General features: G+C 45.4%; 1 long non-coding RNA gene across 1 annotated transcript; it reads left to right on the top strand.

Moving 5' to 3' along the window:
* Nucleotides 1-21,663: 21,663 nt before the first annotated feature.
* Nucleotides 21,664-26,140, top strand: LOC143988237 (uncharacterized). The gene is made up of 4 exons (XR_013276798.1): nucleotides 21,664-21,896; nucleotides 24,978-25,037; nucleotides 25,116-25,175; nucleotides 25,333-26,140. It is a non-coding gene; the product is annotated as an uncharacterized LOC143988237 (long non-coding RNA).
* Nucleotides 26,141-26,886: the final 746 nt, after the last annotated feature.

Raw genomic sequence — 26,886 nt, 5'->3', positions numbered from 1 at the left:
TACTTATCAATCCCCTTGTACAGCGTGTTAGACGGATCTCTACCATGTTTCTCATCATAATGCCTTGATAGGGGGTGCTTGTCGAAACCCCGTTTAATGTTGGCAATGTGTTCATTCAATCTAACTTTTAGGGCTCGCTTAGTTCTCCCTATATATTGAAGTCCACAAGGACATTGAATGAGATATACAACTGCTTCCGAGGAGCAGGTGATAAACGGCTCAACTGTATATCTCTTCTGAGTACTGGTGGAAACAAAATCGAGAATTTTAGAGTTTTTGTTTACATTGTGGGAACAAACTTGACAGTTCTTACACCTGTAAAACCCTTTAAGGTTCTGGAAAAAACATCTGTTTTTTTCAGGAGGGTTCTGCACACTGGGGGCAATCTTACTGCCTAAAGTGGAGGCCCCTTTGAAGATAACCCTAGGGACTTCAGGTAATCAGAGACCCACTCCGAGTCAGGGACCAGGTAATTATGGAACTTGGGGTTCCATTCAGGGTTTTGACCAGGAGAGATCGGTCTATTCAAATGGAAGAAACCCGACCTATGAAGTCCCGTGTTACGTACCTGGGATGTGAGCCTGACGTGCAGAGGAAGGCCTCTCGTACAACTCCGGCTCACGGACCACTGGTATTGATACAGCAGCCACAGGAGCACGGTGGGGTATGAGTGCCTGTAAAACAGTTCCTGTAGTAGTGGTGATCAGCAGGCAGATGGTGGATGAACTCACACGAGCAGGACCAAATGCTGGTTTGCAGGGCTGGGAGCTGAAGCAGGCTGGATGAACAAGATGCAGAGTCAGACAGGCCGGGTCGGTATTAATCAGGCAGATCGGGCATAGACGGTAGGCAGAAGGGAGGTCAGGTCACAAGCCAAGTAGTACCGGAAGATCAGCAGACAGAATCAGCAGGCAGGATCAGAGTCAAGGGAAGCCGGGATCAGAACAGGCAGCAGGCAGTCACTGGTAACAACAAGCTGGATAGGATTCAGAGGTCACACAGGAAACAGGAAACAACACAGAAGCTGCAGGGCAAACAGCAATGAACCTCTGAAGGAGCCCTGTTTAAATAGCCCGCCTGACTTCAGTATTAGTGACAAGTGTGTGTCTTAAAGTGCTAGTACCCATGCGTGCACGCCGGGATCTTACATGGAAAGCCCGTCTTCCCTGACATTGCCCCCTCCCTACGGGCAACCTCCGGGTGCCCAACTGGTTCCTCTTTTGCGGGTTCCTGCGGAAGAAGGCACGAATCAAGTCTGTGGCATGTACATTTCGTGCAGGTTCCCAGGAATTCTCCTCTGGACCATAACCCTTCCACTTGATTAAATATTGCGTCTGACCCCTTCTTTTCCTGCAGTCTAAAACAGCCTCAACCTCAAATTCTTCATCCCAATCAATAATAATAGGTGCAGGAGGACCTGGTCTATGATCCGGAAATTGATCTGGCACAACAGGCTTCAGCAAGGATACATGAAACACTGGGTGGATTTTAAAAGACTCAGGTAAAGTTAATTCAAAAGAAACATCATTAATTTTTCTCCTTACCGGAAATGGTCCTACGAACCTTGGTGCCAGCTTTCTTGAAGGACATAGCATCTTCAAATTCGTTGTTGAAAGCCATACTTGGTCTCCTGGTTGCAAGGTCAGTTCCCCCCTTCTTTTCTTGTCAAATGATTTCTTGCTGTCTTCCTGTGCTTTTGCGATGGTTTCCTGTAACAACATATTATTACGAGAGAAAAAGTCCAGAGTATCCTGGACAGCTGGAACGGAAGATTCTGCAACGGGATTAGGTAAGAAGGTGGGATGGAATCCATAATTAGCAAAGAACGGAGATTGCTTGGTGGCAGAATGGTTGGCATTATTATAGGCAAATTCCGCCAAGGGTAATAATGATACCCAATCATCCTGGACAAAAGAAGTAAAACAACGGATGTATTGCTCTAGGGTTTGATTAGTCCTCTCCGTCTGCCCATTAGTTTGTGGGTGGTAAGCAGAAGAGAATGAGAGTTCAATCTGTAGGATCTCGCACAAGGCCCTCCAAAATCTGGATGTGAACTGGACACCGCGATCAGATACAATATTTGCAGGGACTCCATGGAGTCTGACAATTTCTTTTATAAACACCCGAGCAGTTTCTGAAGCCGATGGTGTACCCTTTAGAGGAATGAAATGAGCCATCTTTGATAAGCGATCTACTACCACAAAGATAGCAGTACATTCTTCAGATGGTGGAAGCTCAACTATAAAATCCATAGCAATCATCTGCCACTGTCTGTCAGGTATAGGCAGAGGTCTGAGTAATCCCCAAGCTTTGTTACGGGAACTTTTACTCTGGATGCAGGTGGTGCATGCATTTACATAAGCTCCGCAGTCTTTCTCCAATCCTGGCCACCAAAATGAGCGTTGTACAAGTTGGACAGTCTTATGAACCCCAAAATGGCCTGCCAAAGGGTGGTCATGACAAACCCCCAAGATCATTGCTCGAACCTCTTTAGGTACAAAAATCTGCTTACCCCTCCACAATAGTCCATTCTTTGCTTGTAGTGTGACCCCTGGAGGACTGGGTGTTACTGCAGAAGCTTGCTGTAACTGAGACAAAAGGTCAGTGTGTAATAGTAGGAAGTTTCCAGCTGGTAAAATGGTGTCTGGTATTAGGATGTCTCTTGGATCTTCGAACATGCGCGACAATGCATCAGGCTTAGTGTTCTTTGATCTGGGCCTGTACGTAATATGGAATGAGAATCTTGAAAAAAAGAGTGCCCAACGAGCTTGGCGTGGTTTGAGGCGTTTAGCGGATCGCAGATATTCAAGATTCTTATGATCCGTGTAGATCAGAATTGGATGGGCCGCTCCCTCCAGCAAGTACCTCCATTCTTCCAATGCAGCCTTGATCGCCAAAAGTTCCCGATCTCCTACATCGTAGCTTCTTTCAGCTGACGTAAGTTTGCGTGAAAAGAATGCCACTGGATGGATCACTTCTTTGAGGCCTTGACGTTGTGAAAGAATGGCCCCAACTGCACTTTCTGAAGCATCCACCTCCACAATATAGGGCAAGGTAGAGTCTGGGTGACTTAAGACAGGAGCAATGGTAAACCGTCTCTTCAAAGTTTCAAAAGCAGCTTGAGCCTCATTAGTCCAACAGAAACGGATACCTTGTCTGGTCAGCTGTGTAATAGGGTGAATGATAGCGGAAAAGTTCTTGATAAACTTGCGATAAAAATTGGCAAAGCCCACAAAACGTTGTATTCCCTTCTTGTCTGTGGGGGCTGGCCAATCTAGTATCGCTGAGACTTTCTGTGGGTCCATCTTGATCCCTTCGGTCGAGATGATCAGACCTAAGAACTGGATGCTCTGCTGCTCAAAGTCGCATTTCTCGGCTTTGGCATAAAGTCCATATTTGCGGAGACGGCACAATACACTCTTAACATGCCCTCGGTGCACCTCTAGTGATACAGAGAATATCAAAATGTCATCAAGGTAGACAACCACAAAAATATCTAGAAAGTCTTTGAAAATATCGTTAATAAAGTACTGAAAGGTGGCAGGGGCATTACAAAGGCCAAAGGGCATAACCAGATATTCAAAGTGCCCAAATCGGGTACGGAAGGCAGTTTTCCATTCATCCCCTTCTCGTATACGAACCAGGTTATAGGCCCCTCTTAAATCCAGCTTGGTAAAGATACTTGCTGATTTGAGTCTTTGGAACAGTTCAGGAACTAAAGGAAGGGGATAGCGATTCTTCACTGTTATTTTATTTAGGTCACGATAGTCCACACATGGTCTCAGGGAATGATCCTTCTTTTCTACAAAAAATATACCAGCACCAGCCGGTGAGGTAGAGGGACGGATAAATCCTTTCTGCAGATTCTCATCAATATAGTCCTTCAAAACTCCTGATTCCCGTTCAGATAAAGGAAAGATGCGCCCAAATGGAATCTCGGCCCCGGGTAGGAGCTCAATAGGGCAGTCATAAGGTCGGTGTGGAGGAAGAGTGTCTGCTCCTCGTTTGCTGAAAACGTCCAGGTATTCGTGGTAAGAATCTGGAACTACGCGACATAATTCAGGGTCTGCGTCCATACACAGCAGGGTAGCAGGTGATGGTGGTGAAGTTTCCAAACAGTGTCTCTGACAATATGCTGACTGGAACTTGACACTTCCAGATTCCCAGTCTATCTGTGGGTTGTGGGCCTGTAGCCAGGGCAGGCCCAGGATGACGGGGTACAGGGGTGAAGAGATCGCGTCTAAACGCAGCAGCTCTCGATGGTTGGTGGAGGAGATGGTCAGCATCGGTGGGGTCTCCTTGGTTACCAGTCCAGATTTAATGCGAGACCCATCGGCCAGAAATACAGTGAGTCCCTGTCCTCTGGTTTGTAAAGGAATGTGTTCCTGCAGTCTAAAACAGCCTCAACCTCAAATTCTTCATCCCAATCAATAATAATAGGTGCAGGAGGACCTGGTCTATGATCCGGAAATTGATCTGGCACAACAGGCTTCAGCAAGGATACATGAAACACTGGGTGGATTTTAAAAGACTCAGGTAAAGTTAATTCAAAAGAAACATCATTAATTTTTCTCCTTACCGGAAATGGTCCTACGAACCTTGGTGCCAGCTTTCTTGAAGGACATAGCATCTTCAAATTCGTTGTTGAAAGCCATACTTGGTCTCCTGGTTGCAAGGTCAGTTCCCCCCTTCTTTTCTTGTCAAATGATTTCTTGCTGTCTTCCTGTGCTTTTGCGATGGTTTCCTGTAACAACATATTATTACGAGAGAAAAAGTCCAGAGTATCCTGGACAGCTGGAACGGAAGATTCTGCAACGGGATTAGGTAAGAAGGTGGGATGGAATCCATAATTAGCAAAGAACGGAGATTGCTTGGTGGCAGAATGGTTGGCATTATTATAGGCAAATTCCGCCAAGGGTAATAATGATACCAAATCATCCTGGACAAAAGAAGTAAAACAACGGATGTATTGCTCTAGGGTTTGATTAGTCCTCTCCGTCTGCCCATTAGTTTGTGGGTGGTAAGCAGAAGAGAATGAGAGTTCAATCTGTAGGATCTCGCACAAGGCCCTCCAAAATCTGGATGTGAACTGGACACCGCGATCAGATACAATATTTGCAGGGACTCCATGGAGTCTGACAATTTCTTTTATAAACACCCGAGCAGTTTCTGAAGCCGATGGTGTACCCTTTAGAGGAATGAAATGAGCCATCTTTGATAAGCGATCTACTACCACAAAGATAGCAGTACATTCTTCAGATGGTGGAAGCTCAACTATAAAATCCATAGCAATCATCTGCCACTGTCTGTCAGGTATAGGCAGAGGTCTGAGTAATCCCCAAGCTTTGTTACGGGAACTTTTACTCTGGATGCAGGTGGTGCATGCATTTACATAAGCTCCGCAGTCTTTCTCCAATCCTGGCCACCAAAATGAGCGTTGTACAAGTTGGACAGTCTTATGAACCCCAAAATGGCCTGCCAAAGGGTGGTCATGACAAACCCCCAAGATCATTGCTCGAACCTCTTTAGGTACAAAAATCTGCTTACCCCTCCACAATAGTCCATTCTTTGCTTGTAGTGTGACCCCTGGAGGACTGGGTGTTACTGCAGAAGCTTGCTGTAACTGAGACAAAAGGTCAGTGTGTAATAGTAGGAAGTTTCCAGCTGGTAAAATGGTGTCTGGTATTAGGATGTCTCTTGGATCTTCGAACATGCGCGACAATGCATCAGGCTTAGTGTTCTTTGATCCGGGCCTGTACGTAATATGGAATGAGAATCTTGAAAAAAAGAGTGCCCAACGAGCTTGGCGTGGTTTGAGGCGTTTAGCGGATCGCAGATATTCAAGATTCTTATGATCCGTGTAGATCAGAATTGGATGGGCCGCTCCCTCCAGCAAGTACCTCCATTCTTCCAATGCAGCCTTGATCGCCAAAAGTTCCCGATCTCCTACATCGTAGCTTCTTTCAGCTGACGTAAGTTTGCGTGAAAAGAATGCCACTGGATGGATCACTTCTTTGAGGCCTTGACGTTGTGAAAGAATGGCCCCAACTGCACTTTCTGAAGCATCCACCTCCACAATATAGGGCAAGGTAGAGTCTGGGTGACTTAAGACAGGAGCAATGGTAAACCGTCTCTTCAAAGTTTCAAAAGCAGCTTGAGCCTCATTAGTCCAACAGAAACGGATACCTTGTCTGGTCAGCTGTGTAATAGGGTGAATGATAGCGGAAAAGTTCTTGATAAACTTGCGATAAAAATTGGCAAAGCCCACAAAACGTTGTATTCCCTTCTTGTCTGTGGGGGCTGGCCAATCTAGTATCGCTGAGACTTTCTGTGGGTCCATCTTGATCCCTTCGGTCGAGATGATCAGACCTAAGAACTGGATGCTCTGCTGCTCAAAGTCGCATTTCTCGGCTTTGGCATAAAGTCCATATTTGCGGAGACGGCACAATACACTCTTAACATGCCCTCGGTGCACCTCTAGTGATACAGAGAATATCAAAATGTCATCAAGGTAGACAACCACAAAAATATCTAGAAAGTCTTTGAAAATATCGTTAATAAAGTACTGAAAGGTGGCAGGGGCATTACAAAGGCCAAAGGGCATAACCAGATATTCAAAGTGCCCAAATCGGGTACGGAAGGCAGTTTTCCATTCATCCCCTTCTCGTATACGAACCAGGTTATAGGCCCCTCTTAAATCCAGCTTGGTAAAGATACTTGCTGATTTGAGTCTTTGGAACAGTTCAGGAACTAAAGGAAGGGGATAGCGATTCTTCACTGTTATTTTATTTAGGTCACGATAGTCCACACATGGTCTCAGGGAATGATCCTTCTTTTCTACAAAAAATATACCAGCACCAGCCGGTGAGGTAGAGGGACGGATAAATCCTTTCTGCAGATTCTCATCAATATAGTCCTTCAAAACTCCTGATTCCCGTTCAGATAAAGGAAAGATGCGCCCAAATGGAATCTCGGCCCCGGGTAGGAGCTCAATAGGGCAGTCATAAGGTCGGTGTGGAGGAAGAGTGTCTGCTCCTCGTTTGCTGAAAACGTCCAGGTATTCGTGGTAAGAATCTGGAACTACGCGACATAATTCAGGGTCTGCGTCCATACACAGCAGGGTAGCAGGTGATGGTGGTGAAGTTTCCAAACAGTGTCTCTGACAATATGCTGACTGGAACTTGACACTTCCGGATTCCCAGTCTATCTGTGGGTTGTGGGCCTGTAGCCAGGGCAGGCCCAGGATGACGGGGTACAGGGGTGAAGAGATCGCGTCTAAACGCAGCAGCTCTCGATGGTTGGTGGAGGAGATGGTCAGCATCGGTGGGGTCTCCTTGGTTACCAGTCCAGATTTAATGCGAGACCCATCGGCCAGAAATACAGTGAGTCCCTGTCCTCTGGTTTGTAAAGGAATGTGTTGCTGAGCTGCGAAGGACTGGTCGATGAAACAGCTACATGCTCCTGAATCAATAATAGCGGTCACTGATATGGTTCTTCCCGACAGCTGGAAGGAAACAGGCAGAGAGATATGCGCTGAGCTGGCAGATAAGGCGGGCAGGGGTGACTGGTTGAGTGAAGAAAGGGAAAGACACTTACGCAGCTTGGCAGGACAGGTACGTACAAAGTGACCGGCTTCTCCACAGTACAGGCAGAGGTTATTTACTCTTCGGCGTTGGCGTTCTTCTGGAGTCAATGAAGAACGAATCAGGCCCAATTGCATGGGTTCAGGCGCCTCTGGAGTGGACAAAGCGGAGTTTCCAGGAGTTGGGTTAGGAGGAGCAGGGATCTTAGGTAACATCCAGGCTGGACGGAAGTGCTGTGTGGTTCTTTCAGACCTGCGTTCTCGTAGGCGGCGGTCAATCTGAATGGACAGAGTGATTAGGGCTTCCAGGGAGCTTGGCACCCCGACCCGAGCGAGCTCATCTTTCAGGCTTTCCGAGAGACCCAAACGAAATTGATGACGCAAGGCTGCGTCATTCCAGCTAGTGTCTGCACTCCAGCGTCTAAAGTCAGTGACATAGTCCTCTGCCGCTCTACGGCCTTGCTGGAGTGCATGAAGGGCGGCTTCAGCGGTGGAGGTACGTTGGGGGTCATCATAAATCAGCGCCATAGCATCAAAGAACATTTGCATGGTGTTTAGTTGTGCGTTGTTCTCTTCCAACAGCCGGTGGGCCCAAGACTGTGGTTCCCCTTGGAGGAGGGAAATAATGAATCCCACCTTGGTGGTTTCCAGGGAAAAAGTCCGTGGCTGGAGAGCAAAGTAGAGCTGACAGGCATTGCGGAAGGCTCTAAATTTGCTCCGATCACCGGAAAACCTCTCAGGATTAGGTACACGGGGCTCAGGAGGTAACATCATTACTGTATGGCTGGCTGAAGTCCCAGCTTGGGTGGTAGAGGAGGCTGGATCAGATGCAGGAGCTGTAGTTGTTGGAATGGACAGGGACTGTACCCGCTCTTCCAGACGCACATATCCTTCCTGCAGCGACTTAACCGCCTGTGTAAGAGCAGCAAGGTGCTGACATATTTCATCCACTGGAGAGGGTCCTCTTGCAGGCTCAGACATGGCTGTTTGGTACTGTTACGTACCTGGGATGTGAGCCTGACGTGCAGAGGAAGGCCTCTCGTACAACTCCGGCTCACGGACCACTGGTATTGATACAGCAGCCACAGGAGCACGGTGGGGTATGAGTGCCTGTAAAACAGTTCCTGTAGTAGTGGTGATCAGCAGGCAGATGGTGGATGAACTCACACGAGCAGGACCAAATGCTGGTTTGCAGGGCTGGGAGCTGAAGCAGGCTGGATGAACAAGATGCAGAGTCAGACAGGCCGGGTCGGTATTAATCAGGCAGATCGGGCATAGACGGTAGGCAGAAGGGAGGTCAGGTCACAAGCCAAGTAGTACCGGAAAATCAGCAGACAGAATCAGCAGGCAGGATCAGAGTCAAGGGAAGCCGGGATCAGAACAGGCAGCAGGCAGTCACTGGTAACAACAAGCTGGATAGGATTCAGAGGTCACACAGGAAACAGGAAACAACACAGAAGCTGCAGGGCAAACAGCAATGAACCTCTGAAGGAGCCCTGTTTAAATAGCCCGCCTGACTTCAGTATTAGTGACAGGTGTGTGTCTTAAAGTGCTAGTACCCATGCGTGCACGCCGGGATCTTACATGGAAAGCCCGTCTTCCCTGACATCCCGACTCGGAATCGGTTCTTTCCATTGTCCGATTTTGAAGCCCCCAATAGAGGGAGATTGAATGAGGACAATTTCCAACAAGTACCCTATCCAAACAGGCCTCGTGAGGTGAATTATGGTATAGGATCCACACCCCCCCAGTTCAATCATGACCCCAGGAATAACCGTAGGTGGGATTTTCCCAGGGACAACAGAGGCCTGAAAAGGCCTATAGAACCAAGAGGGGAGTCAGAGGGGGGAGGCGCGTACAATCAATTAAAGCGAAGAAGGCCCTAGGTGAGGGCATCTTTAATCTCAGCACGCAAGTACTTTCTGATTCCGAAAAACGACTTCTGGATAAAGGTCTGGAATTTGCTCCACCTAGGAGTATTAGCAAGTTTCAGACCTACATGGACGTGCACAAGTTTGTACGCAGACTCAACATTAAAAGGTACATGTTGGGTAATCCCATTCGAGAGATGAATGGACCTAGTTCAACTTTTCAACACTCTGGCCTCGCCAATGCTTCACTCTTCAATCCCCCTGGGACATTGGCACCTAACATCAAAGTTTTTAAGGACATGGTGTTAAAAGATCTTGAAAAGATGGAGGTGAGGAAATCTAAATTACGGGGCGATTTACAAAAGGGTTTAGATAGCCTTTGTAATAATAAGTCCCTTGTTATTAGACCTGCGGATAAAGGAGGAGGGATTGCCGTCCTCGATAGAAGTGATTATTTGAAAGAATTACATCGGATCACTGACGATAGGGAGACCTATACCGTACTCAACAGGGATCCAGTGAACAAATATAAAAAAGTACTAATTGGAATAGTCGATGAGGGCTTCCGTAAGGGGATCCTCACGGAGAAAGAGAAGCTTTTCCTAGTACCTATAGCTCCGAGGACGCCAGTCATTTACTATCTCCCCAAACTGCATAAGAGTACTACTTGCCCCCCTGGACGCCCAATAGTCAGTGGCATTGACTCGGTGACGTCCAGGGTGGGCAAGTATATAGATTATTTTCTCCAACCCCTTGTGCGAAAGATCCCATCATATGTGAGGGATACTAAGCAAATTCTTAATATGTTGGGCATTATTAAACCAAAACAGGGTTTGTGGCTTGTGACGGCTGATGTCACGTCGCTATACACTATTATCCCTCATGACTTAGGTTTTGAAGCTGTCAGATATTATTTGGAACGAGACTCCACTCTGACTCAGACTCAGATTGATTTTATTTTGGAGCTTTTAGAATTTGCTGCAAGGCACAATTATTTCTGGTTCGATAACCAGTTTTTCCGTCAGGACAAAGGAGTTGCCATGGGGGCTAAGTATGCCCCCAGTCTGGCCAATCTGTTCATGGCCAAGTGGGAGGAGGACGTGGTCGATGCTCCCAGAAGGTCGGAGATAGTGCTTTGGGCACGATATATCGACGACGTCCTCCTCCTATGGGATGGCGATGAACATGATCTCCGTGGATATATGGAAGAGTTGAATAATAATACCAGAGGCATCAAATTCAACTATGAAGCCAGCCAGGAAGGGGTGAACTTCTTAGATTTAAATATCAGGGTGGATAGAGATAACTTCATCACCTCCACCTTTTTCAAGTCCACGGACAGGAATTCCTATATCCCTTTAGGAAGTTGTCATCAGGATTCCTGGTTAAAATCGGTTCCTTTGGGGCAATATTTACAGCTAAGGAGAAACTGTACGGACATTTCCATGTTCGATGAACAAGCCAGAATTTTGTCTCAACGGTTTTGTGATAAGGGTTATGCAGTGGACCTACTAACTGAGGCGTATCTTAAAGCACGTAATAGAGAGAGATCAAGTTTGTTAGTGGAAAGGGAGGATAATAAAGATAAGCATCAGATGATTCTTCCCTTTGTCACTACCTTCTCAATGCAACATCAGAAGGTTAAACAACTGATCCGCAGACACTGGCATATCCTGACCGGTGATCAAATTCTGGGAACTGTTTTACCTGAAGTCCCTAGGGTTATCTTCAAAGGGGCCTCCACTTTAGGCAGTAAGATTGCCCCCAGTGTGCAGAACCCTCCTGAAAAAAACAGATGTTTTTTCCAGAACCTTAAAGGGTTTTACAGGTGTAAGAACTGTCAAGTTTGTTCCCACAATGTAAACAAAAACTCTAAAATTCTCGATTTTGTTTCCACCAGTACTCAGAAGAGATATACAGTTGAGCCGTTTATCACCTGCTCCTCGGAAGCAGTTGTATATCTCATTCAATGTCCTTGTGGACTTCAATACATAGGGAGAACTAAGCGAGCCCTAAAAGTCAGATTGAATGAACACATTGCCAACATTAAACGGGGTTTCGACAAGCACCCCCTATCAAGGCATTATGATGAGAAACATGGTAGAGATCCGTCTAACACGCTGTACATGGGGATTGATAAGTACAAACCGCACTGGAGGGGTGGGGCCTTGGTGAAAGAGATCTCACGGTTAGAAATGTCTTGGATACACAAGCTGAAAACCTATGCACCCTTCGGCATGAATATAGATACCGATGTGAATGCGTTTATAAACAACGCTTAATGTGTATTGCAATGAGGATTTTTCTTTTAGATTTCATTTTTAATTTAATCAAATTTTATGTAACTTTCACTTTACTTGGGTTTATGCGTTTTTTATGTATTTTATATGTGATTAAATCTGTGCACATTCCACCCATTATGAGGGTGTATGAGAGCTTCTCACATCTGGGTTTAGTATTCTAAACTGTAAAGTGTATAGCCTGGTGGAATGTGTATATGGATTTAACATGGAATATTAGATTCACAATTTATATGCTTTATTTGGGGACTGTATCTAATTTGACCACTATTAATATTAGCAATGGAACGAGTCCCCTCCTCCCTTTGCTTTGTCTTTGGGTGTTTTAGCATATGGACACCAGAGGTCCTGTCTTTTTAACAGTCAGGGATAGGTCTGTACCAGATAGGTGGCCGATTGGTGTTCGCCCTATTCTCTTTTCGTTATTGAGGGAGGAGTTTCGTGCATTGCTCCACTCACATAGTTGTAACGAGGTTTGGTTATAGTGGGGCGCGCGTGCGTGCGGGCGCTCCGCCGCTACTTCGTTCACATAGTTGAAGCGAGGCTTTAGCAGCAGTAGGGCGCACGTACGTACGATCGCTCCACCTACCCAGTGAGAGCGAGGCTTGGCTTAGGTGAAGCGCTCGCACTTCCGTGGTGGGCGGAGATGTAGTGCGCTCACCCAATCGCGCTATAGCAGGGGGTGGGATCGGGTCGTTCATTCACTGAAGAGGGACGGGTGACGGCGCTGATGCGCGTCACTTCCGACGCTCCGACCCCCGACCACGCACTTCATTGGTGCTGATATGGAGGCTTGGCTTTGCCTCGTGAATTACGGAGCTTAGTTGCCCCGTTTTAAGTATATTTGTACCCTTCTGATCTGTAAGTTAGTGGCTTTACCACAGGTATGTGATTATCGTTTTTATTATTATTTTTTCGTTCCCTAATTCGTGGTGCATTAGGGTAGTTTTTAATATAATTAATGACCTATATGCGTCACTTCCGGTCTACACCCGGAAGTGCGGCTGAGTGGTTCAATGGAGGAGGTGACTCGGGTCATCATCCACTATAAATCTGGGGCATTTTGGCGTGTCACCCACACCCCAGGACGACGTGAACTTTTCACGAAACGCGTTGGGTGGCGTGACACGCTTTTTGCCTCATCAGAAATTGTAATAGAAGAGGATATCGTTTGGAGTTTGCGATTGGCCGACGCTTTTCCATTGATGATATGCCCTGTGTCCATTTACGCTTGTAAGTGCACTTCTTTTTATGTTTATTTTATAATAAATGGTTTTACACTATTTGGAGTGTCTTTTCCTTCTTACGGTGGACCATTTTCCCTCTTGGTTGGAATACATTTGAGTTCGGCTCCCGAAGTTTTTGGCCCTTTGATGATCCGAGTTTGACGCATACTCTGACCTGATCTTTAAGATACGCACTCCTTACTGGGGTATCTGGTAAGGAGCTACTGTTATCTACACGGTGGTGGTGTACTTTATTTTCTGTTTCACGTTTACAGTTGGTTTAGAATTTGGACAAGTCACCGTGGATACATGGGGGTTTTGAATTCATTCACCAGGACTTTATAATGTTGTTATATCAGCTGTTTATGTAACTTTTTTCAGCTTTTTTGTATGTTTTTTTCTTGGAGCACCAGAACTATTGAGATTATAATATTCTAATAGGGCTTGTTTACACTAACTGGTGTTATTACATATATATTTTTATTGCACTGTATTAGTATATGCTGTTAATGTATTACTACACAATGTATATCTTTATTACACTGTATTAGTATATGCTGTTAATGTATTTAGTTTCAATGTTGGGGTTCATGTTAAATTTCATGCAACATTGAGCACCCTTGTTCTTCACTGTTGGGTTATTTACACCTTAACCACCTTCAGACCGGACCATTTTGCTGGTAAATGACCAGAGGTCTTTTTACAATTTGGCACTGCGCTGCTTTAACTGGTAATTGCGCGGTCATGCAATGTTGTACCCAAACAAAATTTGCGTCCTTTTCTTCCCACAAATAGAGCTTTCTTTTGATGGTATTTGATTGCCTCTGCGATTTTTATTTTTTGCGATATAAATGTAAAAAGACCGCAAATTTTGAAAAAAAATGATATTTTCTACTTTTTGTTATTAGAAAAATCCAATAAACTCAATTTTAGTCATACATTTAGGCCAAAATGTATTCAGCCACATGTCTTTGGTAAAAAAAAAGTCAATAATTGTATATTTATTGGTTTGCGCAAAAGTTGTCACATCTACAAACTAAGGTACGTTTTCTGGAATTTACGTAGCTTTTAGTTTACGACTGCCTATCTCATTTCTTGAGGTGCTAAAATGGCAGGGCAGTACAAAACCCCCCCAAATGACCCCATTTTGGAAAGTAGACACCCTAAGGAAATTGATAAGTGGCATGTTGAGCCCATTGAATATTTTCTTTTTTTGCCTCAAGCGATTGAATAATGACAAAAAATAATAATTTTTTTTTTTTTACACAAAGTTGTCACTAAATGATATATTGCTCACACATGCTATAGGCATATGTGAAATGACACCCCAAAATAAATTCTGCTGCTTCTCCTGAGTACGGGGATACCACATATGTGGGACTTTTTGGGAGCCTAGCCGCGTACGGGGCCCCGAAAACCAAGCACCGCCTTCAGGCTTTCTAAGGGCGTAAATTTTTGATTTCACTTCTCACTACCTATTACAGTTTTGAAGGCCATAAAATGCCAAGATGGCACAAAACCCCCACAAATGACCCCATTTTAGAAAGTAGACACCCCAAGCTATTTGCTGAGAGGCATTTTGAGTCCATGGAATATTTTATATTTTGCCACAAGTTGCGGGAAAATTACAAACTTTAATTTTTTTTTATTTTTTTTTCACAAAGTTGTCACTAAATGATATATTGCTCACACATGCTATGGGCATATGTGAAATGACACCCCAAAATAAATTCTGCTGCTTCTCCTGAGTACGGGGATACCACATATGTGGGACTTTTTGGGAGCCTAGCCGCGTACGGGGCCCCGAAAACCAAGAACCGCCTTCAGGTTTTCTAAGGGCGTAAATATTTGACTTCACTCCTCACTACCTATTACAGTTTTGAAGGCCATAAAATGCCAAGATGGCACAAAACCCCCACAAATGACCCCATTTTAGAAAGTAGACACCCCAAGCTATTTGCTGAGAGGCATGTTGAGTCCATGGAATATTTTATATTTTGCCACAAGTTGCGGGAAAATTACAAACTTTTTTTTTTTTTTCACAAAGTTGTCACTAAATGATATATTGCTCACGCATGCCATGGGCATATGTGAAATGACACCCCAAAATAAATTCTGCTGCTTCTCCTGAGTACGGGGATACCACATATGTGGGACTTTTTGGGAGCCTAGCCGCGTACGGGGCCCCGAAAACCAAGCACCGCCTTCAGGCTTTCTAAGGGCGTTACAGTTTTGAAGGCCATAAAATGCCAAGATGGCACAAACCCCCCCCAAATGACCCCATTTTGGAAAGTAGACACCCCTAAATTTAGGGGTACACTAGTGAGACTAGGTAATAAATGGCGGGTGCCCTGAAACTATAAAAAAATAACTAACCAACCAGCGTCACCTGTAACAGTTATATGGTGATCACTGGTGAAAGGGTTAACTAGGGGGCAATCAGGGGGCTTTATGCGGTAGTATATGGGGGTCCCTGGCGCTATAAAAAGCTGCGGCGAACCTAAATACCTACCTGCCTAACTAGCGTCACCTGTGACACTAATACAGTGATCAGAAAAACGATCGCTTATTAGGCTGGGTTCACACTGGAGCGATGCAGGAACGCCACGAATCCGCGGCGGGTTCCCGCATCACATGCCTCCCGGCGGCAGTTCACACTGCCCTATGCGAACTGCTGGGAGTGTCAGTGAAATGTTAATGACACCCCCAGATCAGTTCGCATATCGCAGTGCGATCTGCAAACTCGGATCGCATGGTGTTGTTCACACAAAAAGGGTCCCGTGCGAGTTTGCGGCGGGTGCGACACGAATTCAGCCATACTATCTGTATGGCTGAACTCGAATCGCACAGAGATCGGATGTGATTTGCACTGCAGTGCGGTGCGAATCACATCCGTTCTCATAAACCGCTGCAATGTGAACCCAGCCTTAGTGACACTGGCGACGGGGGGTGATCACGGGGTTAAACCTTTATTGGGGGGGTTAGGGGGGTACCTTAGAACTAAAGGGGGCTAACCCTAACTGCCCTAACAGTTATTACAGTCACAAATGACACCCGCCGGGAGATCAGGGGGTTAAACCTTTATTAGGTAATAAATGGCGGGTGCCCTGAAACTATAAAAAAATAACTAACCAACCAGCGTCACCTGTAACAGTTATTTGGTGATCACTGGCTAAAGGGTTAACTAGGGGGCAATCAGGGGGCTTTATGCGGTAGTATATGGGGGTCCCTGGCGCTATAAAAAGCTGCGGCGAACCTAAATACCTACCTGCCTAACTAGCGTCACCTGTGACACTAATACAGCGATCAGAAAAACGATCGCTTATTAGGCTGGGTTCACACTGGAGCGATGCGGGAACGCCACGAATCCGCGGCGGGTTCCCGCATCGCATGCCTCCCGGCGGCAGTTCACACTGCCCTATGCGAACTGCTGGGAGTGTCAGTGAAATGTTAATGACACCCCCAGATCAGTTCGCATATCGCAGTGCGATCTGAAAACTCGGATCGCATGGTGTGAACACCCATGCGATCCGATTCTGCTGCGGGCCAAAAAAAGGGTCCCGTGCGAATTTGCGGCGGGTGCGGCGGGTGCGATGCGAATTCAGCCATACTATCTGTATGGCTGAACTCGAATCGCACAGAGATCGGATGTGATTTGCACTGCAGTGCGGTGCGAATCACATTCGTTCTCATAAACCGCTGCAATGTGAACCCAGCCTTAGTGACACTGGCGACGGGGGGTGATCACGGGGTTAAACCTTTATTGGGGGGGTTAGGGGGGTACATTAGAACTAAAGGGGGCTAACCCTAACTGCCCTAACAGTTATTACAGTCACAAATGACACCAATGCAAAAAAAAAAAATGACATTGGTGTCACTGTGACTGGGGGGCAGGGGTAATTGGGGGGGTGTGAGTGTGCCTGGCATGTTCTACTGTGTAGTGTCGTGTTGGTGCAACTCACCGATCCTCTCTCCTCGGTGTCGGAACGAAAAATACCGACACGGAGGAGAGATTACATCACTTCCTCTCCTGTGTTTACATTACAGGAGAGGAAGTGATGCCACGGAGGATTTTCATTCGTCGGGAGCGATCGCGAGGGGGTGGCCATGAATGAATGGCCGTCCCCTCATCCGGGATCGCTCCCGAACGAATACCGACCGCCGCAGGCACCGGGCGGGGGACCGATCGGGCCCCCGACCCTCGGGAAGGCAAGGACGTACATGTAAGCCCTTATGCCTGCCCGTGCCATTCTGTCGACGTACATCGTCGTGCGGCGGTCGGGAAGTGGTTAAAGAAGCCTATTCTGCTTCTAACTAACACCGTTTTACTTCCTCCATCAGCTCATCCCCCCACAGCTATTGACCCTTCCTTTTTAGATTGTAAGCTCTAATGAGCAGGGCCCCTTGATTCCACTTCTACCAATTTGTAATGTAACTGTAATGCCTGCCTTTATTTTGTTAAGTGCTGTGCAAACTGTTGGCGCTATATAAAACCTGTATAATAATAATAATAATTTCAATATTTCATCAAATCTTTAAGCCTTAACATGTTGGTTATCTATATACTCAGCACCTGTGCTCTAAAATTAAGTTGAATGTTTTTGTTTGTTTTTTATGAAAATTTTCATTGTGCTGATATCATGTGAAATTAAAAAAAACTAACACCGTTTTATTGAGTAGAACAGGAGTCTCCAAACTTTTCAAACAAAGGGCCAGTTTACTGTCCTTCAGGCTATAGGGGGGCAAATGGTGGCTAGTGTAATTATAATAATTAGAAAATGTCAGTGTAAGTAAACACTGCCCCATCATAACAGGACATATAGTGCCCCAAGGCTGGTACCAATGGGACGAACAGTGCCCCATCGATGGTGTCAGTGGGAAGTATAGTGCCCCATGGCTGGTACCAATGGGACGTACAGTGCCCCATCGATGGTGTTAGTGGGAGGTATAGTGCCCCATGGCTGGTACCAATGGGACGAACAGTGCCCCATCGATGGTGTCAGTGGGAGGTATAGTGCCCCAAGGCTGGTACCAATGGGACGAACAGTGCCCCATCGATGGTGTCGGTGGGAGTATAGTGCCCCATGGCTGGTACCAGTGGGACAAACAGTGCCCCATTGATGGTGTCGGTGGGAGGTATAGTGCCCCATGGCTGGCACCAATGGGACGAATAGTGCCCCATCAGCGGTGTCACTGGGAGGTATAGTGCCCCATCATTGTTCTTAGCAGGGGGAATAGTGCCCCATCATTGGTGTCAGTTGGAATAGTGTCCCAAAGGCCGGAACAGAGACAAGCAAAGCGCCACATCTGGCCCCCGGGCCATAGTTTGGAGACCACTGGTCTAGGCTTTTATTAAAATGTCATGTTTGGGGGGCTTTTTACTAGTCTTCAGACTTAAAGTGGTTGTAAACCCTTACAAACCACTTTGACCTACAGGTAAGCCTAGATTAAGGCTTACCTGTAGGTCCAAGAAATATCTCCTAAACCTACACGGGTTAGGAGATATTTACTAAAAGACAGTCACCGCTGTCTACGGCGCATGCAGGCGCACTAGCGGCATGAAACGCGGCAGCATTTTTTGTTCTATATTCTTTTTCCCTTTGCTGTTGTGACTTGCATGATGTGAAGGTTTTTTTAGTGGAAACAATAAAGGCACAATTCACTTTATCTGATCTGAAGTGCGGCTATCCAGAGTTCCTCTGTTCTTTTCCGATATGCCGTTAGTGGCGGCCCCCGTGTGCATGCGCGAGGGAGTGACGTCATCGCTGCTCCTGCGCTGTGAGTGGCCGAAGCAGCGATACCCAGTGCCGGGACAAGGTCATCCAGCGCCCAGGGCAAAGATGCCAAACTGCGCCCCCTTTCCCTTAGGGTTAGGGTCAGGGTGCCCCCTGCCCCTGCAATGAAACATTGCGCCAGGGGCAGCCGTCCCTCCTGACCACCCCTTGTCCCGGCCCTGACAATACCCAGAAGAAGATGGAAGCTCCATACTACAGGGGACAGCGGTGACATCGCTGGCTCCTGTGTCATGTAAGTGACACATAATGGGCTAGTATGCGATGCATAGTAGCCCATTATGCTTTGCAAAGAGGAAGTAAACCCATCAGGGTTTACTTCCTCTTTAAAATTATTTATTCAAAATGTATGCAAAAAATAAAAAACAGCTCAGGCAGCAAACGGTTAATGGTGAAGTGGACTTTAACCCTTTCAGAACCGCACTATAGCTGAATGACGGCTAAAGCAAGGCCGCACTGTGCCGGGAGGCTGTGATGTGATGTCCTCCTATGCTCACGCTTCCTGCACACCCCCTGTGGTATGCATCAGGAGCCAATCACGACGGCTCTTTACCATGTGACCAGCTGTGTTCAATAACAGCTGATCATGGATGTAAACAGGATTTGACAGTTATCGGCTGCCACATATCAGTGCTCCCTCATCAGTGTCTATCAGTGCCACCTCATTAGTGTCCATCAGTGCCACCTCATCAGTGTCGGCCATCAGTGCCACCTAAATATTTTTGTAACAAAACACTGCGCTATTCTTATTAAAAAATGAAAAAATATATAAAAAGATGACGTCTTCTACGACGAAACGCGTCGGAATTCTACTGCAATCGCGTTTTATCTTGCTAAGCGCTTAAAGCGGAGGTCCACCCTAAAATGGACCTCCGCTCATCGGAATCCCCCCCCCCTCCGGCGCCACAATTGGCACCTTTCAGGGGGGAGGGGGGTGCAGTTACCTGGATAATCCAGGTAACTGCACCCACTTCCGGGATAGCTGTCTGCGGAAAGGGGCGTAGATTACGCCCCTTTCCGCAACTGCCCGCCCCTTTGCGCAAGTGCCCCGCTGCCTGCTGGGAAACACACAGTTCCCAGAGGCAGCGGGGACCGTCCGGATTGCGCCGCGCGGCTCGCGCATGCGCAGTAGGGAACCGGGAAATGAAGCCGAAAGGCTCCATTTCCTGATTCCCATACCCAAGATGGCGGCGGCAGGACCCGACAGACGACCTAGCGATCGGCTTCGGGTGCCGACATCGCGGGCGCGCTGGACAGGTAAGTGTCACTATTTTAAAAGTCAGCAGCTGCAGTATTTGTAGCTGCTGGCTTTTAAAAAAAAAAAAAAAAACGCGGAGTCCCGGTGGACTCCCGCTTTAAACTACTGTACACATGTGAGTTTTGTACTTTTACCTTTTATTTTTCTATAAAAACGGAATTACACTATTTTTGGTCCCTGTTTTCGCTTCGTATGTATTTAAGCATGCCTATGGATATATCTGGCTGGAGTTAAAATTACCTCTCAACATATGAAGGGATTGTTTATATTCGAGGCCCCCCTGGATAACTGGTTGCTGTGAGAATCTGCATATGGTTGCAAAAGTCTGTATGATCCCCCAAATGTAAATTTGTGAGGATCCAATTACTCCGGTAAGCGTTCAATTCGCCTGGTGACGGGAATCTTCACGTGGTTATTGCACGAGTTTTTCTGAAAGGAGGTGCAACATATTTCCTGCACACTTGTGGATCATAGAAGGATACTATACACAAAGGACTCTGTACTGTGTTATTGGGACTTTGTTTTCCCCTTTTTTCTTCTTTTTTTAGTTTCCTGGAATTTTTTGGGAAAAGTCTTTTCTTTCATTTTTGAGTCACAAATACATGTTTATATAAGCCATTAATATTTTTATGTGTTATGTGCACCATTCCACAGTGAGATTTTTCACTGAACACATTTGTATAATTTTGCACTTATAAGGAAGGCATAATTATGTTTGGTGTCTAAAAATTTTCTGAGAAGCGCTACACTTTTATATAGCATCAGTGCCACCTATCAGTGCTCATCAGTGCGGCATATCAGTGCCCATCAGTGCCACATATAAGTGCCACCTTATCGGTGTCCATCAATGCCGTCTTATCAGTGCCCGTCAATGCTGCCTATCAGTGCCCGTCAATGAAGGAGAAAAATTACTTTTTTACAAAATTTTAAAACCAAAACTAAGAAAAAAAATATTTTAACATTTTTCAAATACCATCAAAAGAAAGCTCTGTCTGTCTCAAAAAAAAATAAAAATTCATTTGGGTACAGTGCTGTATGACCACGCAATTGTCATTAAAAGTGTGAGAGCGCTGAAAACTGAAAAATGGCCTGGGCAGGAAGGGGGGTAAAAGTGCCCGGTAGGCAAGTGGTTAAAGTGCACCTGTGCCCAGACTATGGACATTATAATTCTTTATTTTTTTTACGTGTAGTAAACGATCTCTAATTGTTCAAGACCACCTGTCTCTAGCTGCAAGTAATCGATGGATCTGCGGGTACATGCAAACAGCGGCCCTGAAAAATGCCATGCAGCCATTCGCTGGAGTGCATGTAGATGGGAAGTGACTGCAAAGGGGCTGCAGCAAATCAGCAGTCCTGAGATGTACGAGGATAAAAAAAAAAAGACAATCGTTCACACCTACTTTTACAATAAATATTTGCTGATATTGAAAATGTAGGATTAGCTATTACTAACATTATAAATGTTCCCGAAAAAAGGCAGGCCGAGCGATCCCAGGCCTCTGATTGCTTCTTCCCTCCCTCCTACACACAGCATGTGATTGACCATAAAAGGGAAGCGAGATGGAATTTCGCTTTGTTTGTTGAGGTGTGGTTGCTTGGGTTACTGTGTCTGAGTCACGCAAGGGACACCCTCTGCCATTAGTAATCTACACAAACAAGTGCACCGCAGACAAGAGGCCGCTGTGTGCTCCAGGACACGATCATACCCGCAGCGATCAAATTCCCCCCAGCTGCTTCCAAAAGTTTCTCTTTCAGTTCATAAACAGTAAATGATTTCCTATAAAAAAGACTCTCAGAATGCTGTACCTTTTATTTTGCAATAGTCAGCAATGCAGAACAGTTCAAATATTTACGGTATCTCACAAAAGTAAGTACACCCCTCACATTTTTTATAAATATTTTATTTTATCTTTTCATGTGACAACACTGAAGAAATTATACTTGTCTACAATGTAAAGTAGTGAGTGTACAGCTTGTATAACAGTGTAAATTTGCTGTCCCCTCAAAATAACTCACCACACAGCCATTAATGTCTAAACCACTGGCAACAAAAGTGAGTACACCTCTAAGTGAAAATCTCCAAATTGCCCAAAGTGTCAATATTTTGTGTGGCCACCATTATTTTCCCAGCACTGCCTTAACCCTCTTGGGCATGGGGGTCACCAGAGCTTCACAGGTTGTTACTGGAGACCTCTTCCACTCCTCCATGACGACATCACGGAGCTGGTGGATGTTGGAGACCTTGTGCTCCTCCACCTTCCGTTTGAGGATGCCCCATAGATGCTCAATAGGGTTTAGGTCTGGAGACATGCTTGGCCAGTCCATGGCCTTTGCCCTCAGCTATTTTAGCAAGGCAGTGGTCCTCTTGGAGGTGTGTTTGGGGTCGTTATCATTTTGGAATACTGCCCTGCGGCCCAGTCTCCGAAGGGAGGGGATCATGCCCTGCTTCGGTATGTCACAGTACATGTTGGCATTCATGGTTCCCTCAATGAACTGTAGCTCCCCAGTGCCGCCAGCACTCATGCAGCCCCATACCATGACACTCCCACAATCATGCTTGACTGTAGACAAGACACACTTGTCTTTTTACTCCTCACCTGGTTGCCGCCACACACGCTTGACACCATCTGAACCAAATAAGTTTATCGTGGTCTCATCAGACTACAGGACATGGTTCCAGTAATCCATGTCCTTAGTCTGCTTGTCTTTAGCACTCTGTTTGCGGACTTTCTTGTGCATCATCTTTAGAAGAGGCTTCCTTCTGGGATGACAGCCATGCATACCAGTTTGATGCAGTGTGCGGCGTATGGTCTGAGCACTGACATGTTGACCCCCCCACCCCTACAACCTCTGCAGCAATGCTGGCAGCACTCATACATCTATTTCCCAAAGACAACCTCTGAATATGACGCTGAGCACGTGTACTCAACTTCTTTGATCGACCATGGCGAGGCCTGTTCTGAGTGGAACCTGTCCTGTTAAACCGCTGTATGGTCTTGGCCACCGTGCTGCAGCTCAGTTTCAGGGTCTTTGCAATCTTCTTATAGCCTAGGCCAGTGATGATGAACCTTGGCACCCCAGATGTTTTGGAACTACATTTCCCATGATGCTCAACTACACTGCAGAGTGCATGAGCATCATGGGAAATATAGTTCCAAAAAAATCTGGGGTGCCAAGGTTCACCATCACTGGCCTAGGCCATTCTTTGCCATGAGGTGCCATGTTGAACTTCCAGTGACCAGTATGAGAGAGTGAGAGTGATAACACCAAATTTAACACACCTGCTCCCCATTCACACCTGAGACCTTGTAACACTAATGAGTCACATGACACTGGGGAGAGAAAATGGCAAATTGGGCCCAAATTGGACATTTTCACTTAGGATTGTATTCACTTTTGTGATAAAAAGGGAGGGAATCAGTGCCAATAATTATCCAATCAAGTGTAAATCGTGAAGAGGTGCTGCTCCTAAAATTAGTGAGACACTAATGGCAAAAAGTAAAATAGAAAAAAAGGGCGCTACCTAATCAATTATATGCATTTCATGCATGCGTGCATCATTGGGAAGTGAAAACGCATGCGTGAAATGCACAGAAGAGAGGCTTCAGATGCACATCTATAGGAGCTCTTGAATCAGCTGGGCTAATTGGAACGTACGCCGCACACCGCTTTGTCACAGAGCGGACAGATTTTATTCCACAGATCCCAGAGCTGTAAACGTGTTGATGCCTTAAAGCGGAGGTCCACCCTAATTAACAGTCCTACATCTATGTGATCCCCCCTTCCCTAATCGCTAGATATCCCCCTTACCTTTCTGCTGTCTTCTTCTGTTTTCTTCTTCTTTCAAATTTTCTGCCTCTGGAGATTCCGGAAAGGGGCAGAGCCGCTGCGGAAATGGGCGGGGCTTCAGCAGCAGGTCAATTCTTCCTGTCGGCCGCAGGGGCTCCTGGGATCGTTGTTTTTAGTTCCCAGGAGTCTGTGCGGCGCCCAGGCTCAAGATCTCGCACGAGAAAGAGAAGGGAAGTGACGTCATGACGACACCCACGTTCAGAGGGCGGTTCACAAACCACCATTTGAATCGTGGGCAAAAGGTAATACTGACCAGTATACCTGATCAGTATTACCTGTGAAGACCTGATCGCAGCACGAGGACCACGAGGACCCAGCTTTCTTAACAAAGAAACCAACATCTGATCTGCTATTGTGCTATTTCAAGGTAAGTTTAACTATTTCTATTATAATACTATACAATTGTCTTAAATGTCTTAAATTGCCTTTTTCTTCAAATGTTGTTTTTTTTTTTTCCCTTTTTTTTTTTTCCTTTTTTTTTTTGGGCCTTATTTTTTTTTTTTTTTAGTTTTATAGTTTTTTTTGTTTGTGAATTGATGCACATATAATGTGTTAAAAATATATTGTTTTATTTATTTATTTATTTTTAGCTTGTATCTATTTTTAATAAAAGCCATAAAGATAGTTTAATAATTTTGATAATAAAAGGTATTTTTTTCCCATCGAATTATTTTTATATATATATATATATATATATATATATATATATATATATATATATATATATATATATATATATATATATATATATATATAATTTTTTTTTATTTTTTTTATTATTATTATTGTTTATTTCATTACATTCTTTTATATATATTTTTTTCAATTTATCTTTTTTATTTTTTCCTTTTGGTTGTGTATTTTTTAACATTGTATGGGGTGTTTTTTTTTAATCGATAAATATATATTTTTTAATTATATTTTTATTTGATTTTATAAACGTATGCTAAACCACACCCCACCATTTTGTTGTTTTTAGTTTTTTTTTTATATTTATTTTATTTATTTTTTTGTGGTTTTAGTTTTTATTTTATGATAACAATCGTCTTTATTGACAATTTATAATTTTATTTATTAATTTTATATTATTTTGTTACAGTTATATTGAACCCATTTACGGAAATCTTTTCCGAAGCAATAGTGTACAGCTGAGTTGCAGGTAATTATTTTTTTTCAAACTATTTATTATTTTTCAAAAAACTATTTTCTAATTTTTTTCTTTGTTTTTTTTTTATAGACCTACCGAAGATCTTTTTCAAACTCTGTCTCGGAGCGTTACTAAAAAGCGGATTTGCAGGTAATTATTATTTTTTTTTTTCCTGCAGATTGTGTATCTCTATTTATGTGTTTTTGTGTACACACACACACACACACGCCCTCTCCCACACCATCTCAACATTTTTCTTTAAAGTTTTTTGTTTTACATTATAATTTTTATTTTATTTTTCCTATAGATTGCAAAGACAAGTGGCTTTGATTTCTCAAAACCATGCCTAAAAATAGAATTATCGATGAAGATTTCAAAATTGACGTGATGTTTGTATTTTTTGAATGTTGTCCCTCTCTCTCTGTTGACCCCTCCCCCTCTCTCCCTCTGTCTCCCTCTGTCCCCCTCTGTACCCCCTCGCTCTCCCTGTCCCCCTCTCGCTCGCTCTCTCTCTCTGTCCACCGCTCGCTCTCTCTCTCTCTGTCCCCCGCTCGCTCTCTCTCTGTCCCCCGCTCGCGCTCTCTCTCTCTCTCTGTGCCCCGCTCGCTCTCTCTCTCTGTCCCCCGCTCGCTCGCTCTCTCTCTCTGTCCCCCTCTTGCTCGCTCTCTCTCTCTGTCCCCCTCTTGCTCGCTCTCTCTCTCTGTCCCCTCTCGCTCGCTCTCTCTCTCTCTGTCCCCCTCTTGCTCTCTCTCTGTCCCCCTCTCGCTCGCTCTCTCTCTCTCTGTCCCCCTCTTGCTCGCTCTCTCTCTCTCTGTCCTCCTCTTGCTCGCTCTCTCTCTCTCTGTCCCCTCTCGCTCGCTCTCTCTCTCTGTCCCCCTCTTGCTTGCTCTCCCTGTCTCTCTCTGTCCCCCTGCTCGCTCTCTCTGTCTCTCTCTGCCCCCCCCCCCTGTCCCTCTCTCTGACAAATGGAATTTTGTTTATCAATATTCCATGAAAATCAAATAATTTAAATGTACTATATTTTTTAATGTATTGCATACTTTATTTCTCTCCATCTCCATACCTCCCCACCTCGCCCTCTTTTCCGCCCCACCTCGCCCTCTTTTCCTCCCCACCTCGCCTCTATTCCTCCCACCTCGCCCTCTATTCCTCCCACCTCGCCCTCTATTCCTCCCACCTCGGCCTCTATACCTCCCCACCTCGCACTCTATTCCTCCCCACCTCGCACTCTATTCCTCCCCACCTCGCACTCTATTCCTCCCCACCTCGCCCTCTTTACCTCCCCACCTCGCCCTCTTTACCTCCCCACCTCTCCCTCTCTCTGACAAATGGAATTTATCTCAAGATTCCATGATAATAAAATAATGTACAGGTACAATTTTTTTAAAATGTTTGCATACTTTATTTTGCACGATGCTCTTGCTTTATCTATGAAATCTCTCCCCTTATCTCTCCCTCCCTCTCCCCCTCCCTCCCCCCTCTCCCCTCTCTCCCTTTCCCTCTCTCTCTCCCTCTTTCCTCCCCCACCTCGCTCTCTTTCCTCCTCCACCTCGCCCTCTTTTCCTCTCCACCTCTCCCTCTCTCTGACAAATGGAATTTATCTCAAGATTCCATGATAATAAAATAATGTAAAGGTACAATTTTTAAAATGTAGGCATACTTTATTTTGCAGGATGCTCTTGCTTTATCTATGAAACTCTCTCCCCCTTACCCCTCTCCCTACCACTTTCTCTCCCTCTTCCCTCTTACCTCTCTCTTTCTCTCTCTCTCTATCCTCTCTACCTCTATCCCTCTCTACCTCTATCCCTCTCTACCGCGCGTCGCTCTCTACCTCTACCCCTCTCTATGTCTCTCTCCCCCT

This window comes from Lithobates pipiens, unplaced genomic scaffold (assembly GCF_037356315.1).
Source record: "Lithobates pipiens isolate NorthernLeopardFrog02 unplaced genomic scaffold, aLitPip1_a1.2 Scaffold_1, whole genome shotgun sequence".
Taxonomy (NCBI): domain Eukaryota; kingdom Metazoa; phylum Chordata; class Amphibia; order Anura; family Ranidae; genus Lithobates; species Lithobates pipiens.
The sequence above is the reverse complement of the archived record's forward strand: the minus strand, read 5'-3'. Positions and strand labels throughout refer to the sequence as shown.